This window comes from Solanum pennellii, chromosome 4 (genome assembly GCF_001406875.1).
Source record: "Solanum pennellii chromosome 4, SPENNV200".
Taxonomy (NCBI): domain Eukaryota; kingdom Viridiplantae; phylum Streptophyta; class Magnoliopsida; order Solanales; family Solanaceae; genus Solanum; species Solanum pennellii.
In genome coordinates, this window is record NC_028640.1 from 56,653,236 (window position 1) to 56,661,366 (window position 8,131).

At 34.3% G+C, this 8,131-nt stretch overlaps 1 long non-coding RNA gene across 1 annotated transcript; it reads left to right on the top strand.

The window, feature by feature from the left end:
- Positions 1-243: 243 nt before the first annotated feature.
- LOC114076815 lies at positions 244-7,541 on the top strand. Its single transcript, XR_003577852.1, has 2 exons — positions 244-845; positions 6,940-7,541. It is a non-coding gene; the product is annotated as an uncharacterized LOC114076815 (long non-coding RNA).
- Positions 7,542-8,131: the final 590 nt, after the last annotated feature.

Below are 8,131 nucleotides of genomic sequence, written 5' to 3' on the forward strand. Positions count from 1 at the left end.
ATTTCAACAACAATTATAATTCAAACATATTGCATAAATAATACACTTTGAATACATACTACAAATTTATCACAATATTGCTATAAATGGTAATAAACAAAAAGTATCGCTAAAATCAGTAATTCTTTTTTAAAATGTATTAATTTATGTAATTTTTCCAATTTTGTATAATCGTTTCCTTAACTTAATTGCAAAACCATTGTTGGGCCGATTTTTTTTATTTACAGCAGCCCCATTCTTTCCAGCCAGCTACGTAGAATTCCCAAAGAAATAACAAAGATGCAACAAAGGTTGAAGCAGAGAACAACATATATTGTCATCTTCCTCCCGCGTCCCTTTCAAGTTAACACATCGCAGGAGGCATGTCACGCGTTTTGTCCTTGGGGCTTTGAGATCAAAACCCGTCTCGCCTCAAGGACAATAGAGTCGATCGGGTCCGTCTGCTTCCCCCTTTCCTCTTTTTGAATAGATTGAAAACTCAGAAAAGTAGGTCTACCGTAATTGGTGAATGGTTTTGAATTTTGAATTGGGCCCTCTCATCCATTATTTGGGAACCCTAGATTTTCCCTTTTATACATAGCAGCTCATTAGTCGTTGTGGGGGGAGTTTTTTTTTTAGTTGTATAATTTTTGGTTGGATTTTCACCTAGGAAGAAAATATGAAGAAAACTTGAGCAAAATACTCTAAATACACGCTAAATACATTTCGAAAAGTAGAGGATACCATATTTTTAGTGTGTGGGTTGCATTTTTTGCTTCAACCTTTGATTGTCACTCGTGGTCGAGTTCTCGTGGTAGGATGATCTTCTTCTCACTCGCTTGTCCCTGCTTGCTTCCCGAAACAAGGTATGTCTTCCTACCTCTCCTTCTATCTTGAAACAACTTTACGTCTGAAAAGCTTTTATTTTGTGTTTGGTTAGCTGTTAGTTTGTTGTTTAATTCCTAATGTTTTGATATGATAAATATGTTTTTAGTCGCTTCATCGAGTTGGTTGCAATTTCAAGTTATAGCTTTTGCAAACTTGTACTCAATATTGTGATCTTCATATTTCTCTAGTTGAGTTTTGCTTCAACTTTCTTCTACTCATAGTTGTTTTTCTTTTGTTAGCACGTTATACGTTTTTTTTCATTATTTCTTCCTCTTCCTAGGCTTCTCATCTTCCAATACATGTGAGTCCATGTTGATCTTTAGGATTCCCTCTTACTCCAGCTCATGTGCTTTCTTCAAAGTTAATGCTTATTCCCTTTTTTTTTTATTATTATTGTTAAGTATGCTGGAAAATATTAGCTTATTCAAGTCACACCATAATGGACTCCATATATCATGGAGCTAGAGTCTTTGCTCTACTTTGTTGATGTTATCTTGTCACCGAAAATGCTAAATTCCCCGCTCCTTGTTTCCTTTTGATTTTTCTTTTTTTGGGTTGTATGAGTATGTATGTTGATTCTCAGCGATAGTCAGTTGTTAGAAATCTCTTTGTTCCGCAAAAGCTTTTTGCCGTCTTAAAGGGCATGAGTAAGTTAGCTACTGTCCATTAGCTTACGTATTGTTCATTTCATGTTATGTGATTTTCTTATGCTAGCTTGAGATATACTTAGTTATACACACATAGCGAGGCTCCGTCTTAATGCAATTTGATGTTCGATTGAAAATGTTAGATTTTAACTTGAGTTGGCAGCATTTTATTGTTTGGGATATTCATCTTGTTCTTTGTCTGATTTCCCGCTTACTACCTCAGTTTAGTTAGGCATTTGACATTAACTTTGATTTTCTACTATTTTTTCTGTCTAAATGTTTACCTTATTTGGTATCGTTGATTAGCTGCAACATTTTGATCTTGAGTTAATCTCTTTTGTGTCAAAAAAAATCACTTAGAGTAGTTTATCATTATTGGTTAAGTTGCTCGCTACAAAAAAAAGTCCAAATTGCGGGGATAAAATTACATATTGCGGCAGTCACTAACCCCCACAATTTGTTGTTTCGGCAGTTGCGAAAACCCCTATTGTTAGGTCTGCCACAATTAAGTCCCAGGGATTTTTCACCAACCCCTGGTACCAGTTGCAGGGGGTTATTCACAGGGGTTTTGAATCCCCCAAATTGATATCAATAAACCTGTGTTTCATATTTTTGGAATCAAAACCCCAACTATTTGTGAGTCTGGGAGTCGTAAACCCCTGCAGTTCATGAACATAGTAAACTTTTTACAGCATTCTACTAGTTATATTCAAATTTATATATTAATGACTAATTGACATGTACATTATAGTCCAAACATAGGAGGACATATTAGTAAACATATTTCAAACACAAAAATATATCATTAATCATACTATTAGTTTTACAAGATATATTGAAAAACGTGATGCACCCCAACCATTACGACTACAAGGAACTTCAAAATCACTGCAAAAACTGTTTGTTAATCTTGCTTTTATGGATGAAAAGTCTTTACCAGCATCTAAACTCAAGAAAGGACCTGCAATAGTTCATGGAACATCATCTACCTTCAAAAGAAAATGCACAAAATAAAGGGGTATTGAAGGAGATAACTTGAGCCTTAGAAAGAGTGTTGTCATTGTTATTCTGAGTCGCAGAGAAAAACATAAACTCGGAGAAAGAAAAAAAACCTCTGGGATTCTGCTCAATACCAAAATCTTCAATTGGATTAAAGAAGAAATAATGGCTTTAGCCTATTTAAGCATAGGAGAAGCTCCCAGACGAATTACTGACTTCCTAAATCGCTTCTCCGATATTGTTTCATCTCAATACACCAAATCTCTATGCCTTATTTTCTCTATCTCTTAAAAACCATATTTTCTCCTTTCTCTATTTGATGCCCTCATCACTTTCGAGGATGCTAGCAGAGTAATGAGAGAGACTAATAGATACTCTCAGTACGCAGATATACTACTCCCTCTATTTCGTGCCTTACAAAGTCATCGACTCAAACTTGGTTGAATCTTAGAAGACTTTTGAAAACGCTGCCAATGCATTTAGTCAAGAGTTCCGCAACTGGAATCAACTTGGGCTTTGGAAGCCCTTTATGTCATTGCCTATGAAATTAGAATTCTAGAGGAAAGAGCAGATTTCAACACTTGCACAGAGAATTTGCATGTTAAATGATGCACTAGAATATACACATAGTCCAAACATGAACAAATGTAATCTTCAAATGCACAAAATCCACAAACACGTAGATTGTATCGATGTTGAAAATCAGTTTGAGATTCTTCCTGAAAAACCCTGTGAACACTTCTATGTTTCTACACCTGTTGGGGACTCTATTCTAGCGGAATGAGTCTATCGTGATTGTCCTATTTCCATCAATCACAAGAGCACCATAGCTGATCTAGTAGAGTTGGACATGGTAGATTTTGATTTCATTCTAGGTATGGACTGGCTCCATGCATGTTATGCATCAATAGACTACAGAGATATCTTTTCAAGCGTACTTTTAGTAATGGAGTGATGTTAAAAGGAGAATGTTAATGATCTTATCTTGATAATGATGGTGTGATAATTCCATATGAAGTTATAATGAGGAAGGAAGAGGAGGATGAAGTTTTATTATGGGAATTAGTTAAATTAGAACCCTTAGTTGGTTTCAAGTAGTAATGCGGGAAAATCTAGTTGGTATGGTAGAGACGGTGAGAGAATAAAAATTTCATAAAGAGTTAGTTAGTAGGAGTCTACGAAATCGTTGAACTACTAAGCTTGAATGTGATGTTAATAAAAATTACGTTGTTCTTGATATGAGCCAATTTTGATTAAGTCTGGTTGAATAGAGTAATATTCTTGGGATGAGATTCCTTATAGAGAGGCATAAAACTGGAACCTTACGATTTAGTTTAAGCTTGAATATAGTAAGAGTGTGTCGTCATGTACTCTTGTGGGAGCTATGAGTTGCAGCCAATGAGGTATGGTGACGAGGAAAGAATATCATAGTTGACGTGTGTTTCTAAGCCTAACAACTAGTAGTCATATTACCCTACGCATGGTATTTCTATTCTTACTCCATGCCTAAACTTCCTTTGTTTTCAAATAACTGCAAAAAGAAGATGACTAGCTCCACAACAACATCGTTCTTGAGTTGTATTGTAACACCCAAAAATATTTATCTAAGACTCAAGTCATTCTTTATGGTGAATAATATTTCCGAGTGATTCTAATGTTTCCTAGATGTTAAGGTCGCTAAAACTTCATAGCATAAAGTTGAGTTGGAAATTGTTCTTCTAATTGAATTCCTCTATGAGATTATTCTTTGGTCAACAATCAAAGACAATGTCAATACTTCTTTTTTTAGGGCAACAAAGAAGGAACTCAATGAGACAAACAAAATTTCCCCACATCCCACTAACCCAAACATAGATTTGTACTAGTGTTAGGTTTACAAATCTAAGGAAATTTTGAGAAAAACAACCAATTTTATGTGAATTTGGGCTAAAAAAAAGAAGAAATATTTGTCAGGTTTTTCTCAGCGAGGGGTGGTGCAACTTACCATGATGTAAATAGGGACGTTAGAGTGTTGCTCCTGCAATGCACCAAGATGAGACCTCTGAATTTTAGGGGTTGGCACCCACACCAGGAATGCGTCAAGGTCACTTGCCCCCACATTTTTCGTTTGTCGTTTGCTCCGTCTAAGTTATTTAAAAATTTATTATTGCTTTTTTCTTGATTAAAATTATCCAAACCATATCTAATCATTGAAAATGTTATATATTATCATCATGATCCTTAAATTCATAATTCAAATTCGAGGTAGAGTTAAGGGTAAAGTTTGAGAAAGTCCCTATGAGTCATTTCGAGGAGTCTTCTACAATAACTTATAATTGTTTAAAGACTTGAGTAAGTGAATATGAGAATAATAAGTGTGTATTCATGAGCCTACGTTATCATTGAGATTCTTGAGTCGAGTAGTTCATGCGCATAAGTTCTGCAGGAACTCAATAAATTGAGTATCCTTGAGAGGAGTAGTATCTTCGAGTTCGAAATTCTAGAATATTAAGTTCCTAAGTTTAAGGGTAGGAATAATGGAAACTCGTGAGATTATGAAACAATTGGGATATTTAGTAGGAATTTGCAATGGGGTTTTTCTATGGATTCAAAGAAAGGGCACCAAAGTTCTCGATAGCAATAGTATGTATAGATTGATAAAGTAAAATACTTAGAGAGTCTGGAGGAATTTCCAATGACGTTTTGAATAGATTTAAATTTAGGCAAGAAAATTAAGTAGGCCGCGAGGTCGTGGGAACGCGGCATTGCACATCTTCAACAACATGACACAAGAACTGAGAATGTGACGTACGAATTTGTATGGCATTTTACACAAGACGTGCAATGATTAGAAGGAATTCATAAGGCGGTTGTTAACACCGTTTCTGTTTTGAGTTCTGATGCATATGGGTAATGTTATTTATGTGAAAATATAGATAGGGTAAATAAGAAAATTTTTGCATCGTTTCTGGTTCTGTGCAGAATCTGGTCTAGGTTTGAAACACTTAAATGGAGGTTGGTGAGTGAGATGCAGCTCTAATGCACCTCTAATGGGTAATAAGGAATTACGGCGCAGGGTGTGACGGTGAGACACTAAATAAACAATGTAAGGCTTAATTTGAAGAGTGTAGGTTAAGAGCGCAATGCTTAGGTCGCGGAAATTTGTTGGATGTTGGTGACACTGATCATTGTGTTGAAGGAAGCATGGGAGAACGATAACAATTGTTTGAAGTAAAGGGAGGTTGTGCACAGGAAGGAGGATTTACAGCAACTGAAGGATGAAGATTTGTTGGAGGCATAATTTTTAAGAGGAAGGTGGAAAGTATACGAGTGAATGTACGGGAAGGCTATTTGTGGGAATAAAATTTTTTAAAGAGAATTCTTTCTTGTGGTGGCGTCACCTCACCGGGTTGAGATTGTCCTATCCCTATCTTTACTATTTTACAAAAATTTCTTAAAACAAAAGTCATTCGCATATATAAGTTTCGTCTGGATACATTAGGTGTGATACATCGCGAAAGTTGAATGTTGCATTTGATAGGGAAAATAAACATAAAATTGATTTTAATTTCCATGATTCACAAATTTTAAAATTGAAATTTCCATCAGCTCTATCAAGTCTCCATTGCAGCACAAATAGTGAAATAATTAAATTACTCGACAAAATTGGTTGATACAATAGGAATGTATTGACTTTGTTGAGATATTCAAGAATTTGGGTAAGCGAGGTGAGTTATGAAGGTTACAAATGTGATGGAATTGTTGTTGGACATCTGATTTGATTTATGAATCTCAAGCCACCATTTCAGCCAAGTTGGAGATCAATGAGATTAGGAAAAATTTTGAAATCACATAAATCGTAGAAGGTAACTCATATCCATTGAAAATTAAGAACGATATGGATGTAAACTGTATTAGGAGGTGAAAAAAATGAGATTCTAGATTTGCAATGTATGCCCTATACGTTGATACAATAGAGAAGAATGGTTGAGAGATACACAACTTTGATGCTACATCCAAGAAATTAAATGTGTCGAAGGTACAAAAATGGCAACCTAAGCTCTTGTTGTGGTTAAATCAAGAATTTGTGATTCATATTATATTCCATAATTAGAAGCCACGATTTATATAAGTGATTCAAAGAATAGAGAGATGAATACAAGACAATTGTATAAGGATAAAGCAACACTCGTAGCTGTAATGAAGTAAAATCAAATAGAGCACAATTTAAATTTTAAAGTAAAGATATTTGACAGAATAAAGTTTGACAGTATTTGATTTTCTATGTCAAATCTTTTATGTTGCATTATTATTATTAACAAATGTATCATGGTGATAATTGTTTTTGTTTTTGATGATTATTTGGTATTGATATGATATTCATGATATAAATTAGTTCTCAATTCTTAATAGTGTAAACTTTAATTTTGTATTTGGTATCTTCAAGAGGAGCAGAACCATCCTAAGTGATCTATTCTACTCTATGGCTAAGACTTATTGAAAGGAGGATTTTGACAAATTAATGGGTAAGGTGGAAAAAGGTTGATCATCGAGTTAAGTAAAACCTTGAGGATGCTAGGTAGGAGAAGTGGCCGAAAGTTCATTCAACAGTAAACAGGAGCGACCACGTACACTTGCATGTGCAATAGGTTGCAACAAATTTTTGTACACAGAATTCGTAATACACTCCATGATGATATTATAATATGTGAATGGTTAAATAATACAAAAATATGACCGTAAAAAATAAGCTTATTTGTTTTAAGGAAGATATAACAGCTACAATCAGTTGAACTGAATCAATATTATTTCACAAGGAAAGAAGTCAATCAACAAGGATAAAATAAAGATCTTGGAGCAATCAAGAAGGAAGCTGAAGATTAGCCTTAACTTTTTTTCTTGTAAAATAAGAATCTCTACTGCTTTTTTTTTTTAAAGAAAAAACTTTTGGGTTGTCATCTCTTTATCTAAAAGATTCAAGTCTCAACATCTCAACACTATATAAAAGCCAGTGTCTGCTAAATAGAAGATGTATAAGAATCTAAAATATGCTACATTCTCTACTCTACTTTTAACAACTATTGTCTTACTTAGTTTCTACTCTGTAAACAAAATAGAGAGAAGAAAAACTATTGTTGGTAAGGCTTGGTATCAAAAGAAAAGAGAAAGAAAAAAAAGTTGAGTGTAGATATAGTAACTATATTCAAAAATGTATTTACTACAAAGTTAAAAGATTAGAAGATGATACGCTCAAATTTACTTCTCAAATAAGAAGTAAAGCGGTCGTGTCAATTAAATAACCCAACTAGTGAGGTTGGGATCGTTCCCACGAGGAAAATAGTCTAGACTTAACTTCAACCTGTTATTACTATTGTTTGGTCAATGGCTTCCTTGGAAAGTAAAACAATAAAAGGGGGGTTTCTATTTCTAAATGAGTGAAAATAATTAACAAAATTGAAAGAGACACTTAGCAGCTTTGAAAGTTGGATTTTAATCAATTAATCAAAGTAACTAGGGTTTACGTGTTCTCCACAGGTTCATATCTTGATAATTCTAACTATAACAATTCTTTCCTAGTATCTTGCATGCAAAGTGATAAGTTATGTATTTCTAAATCCTTGGTCCGGCATCTAGAAAAT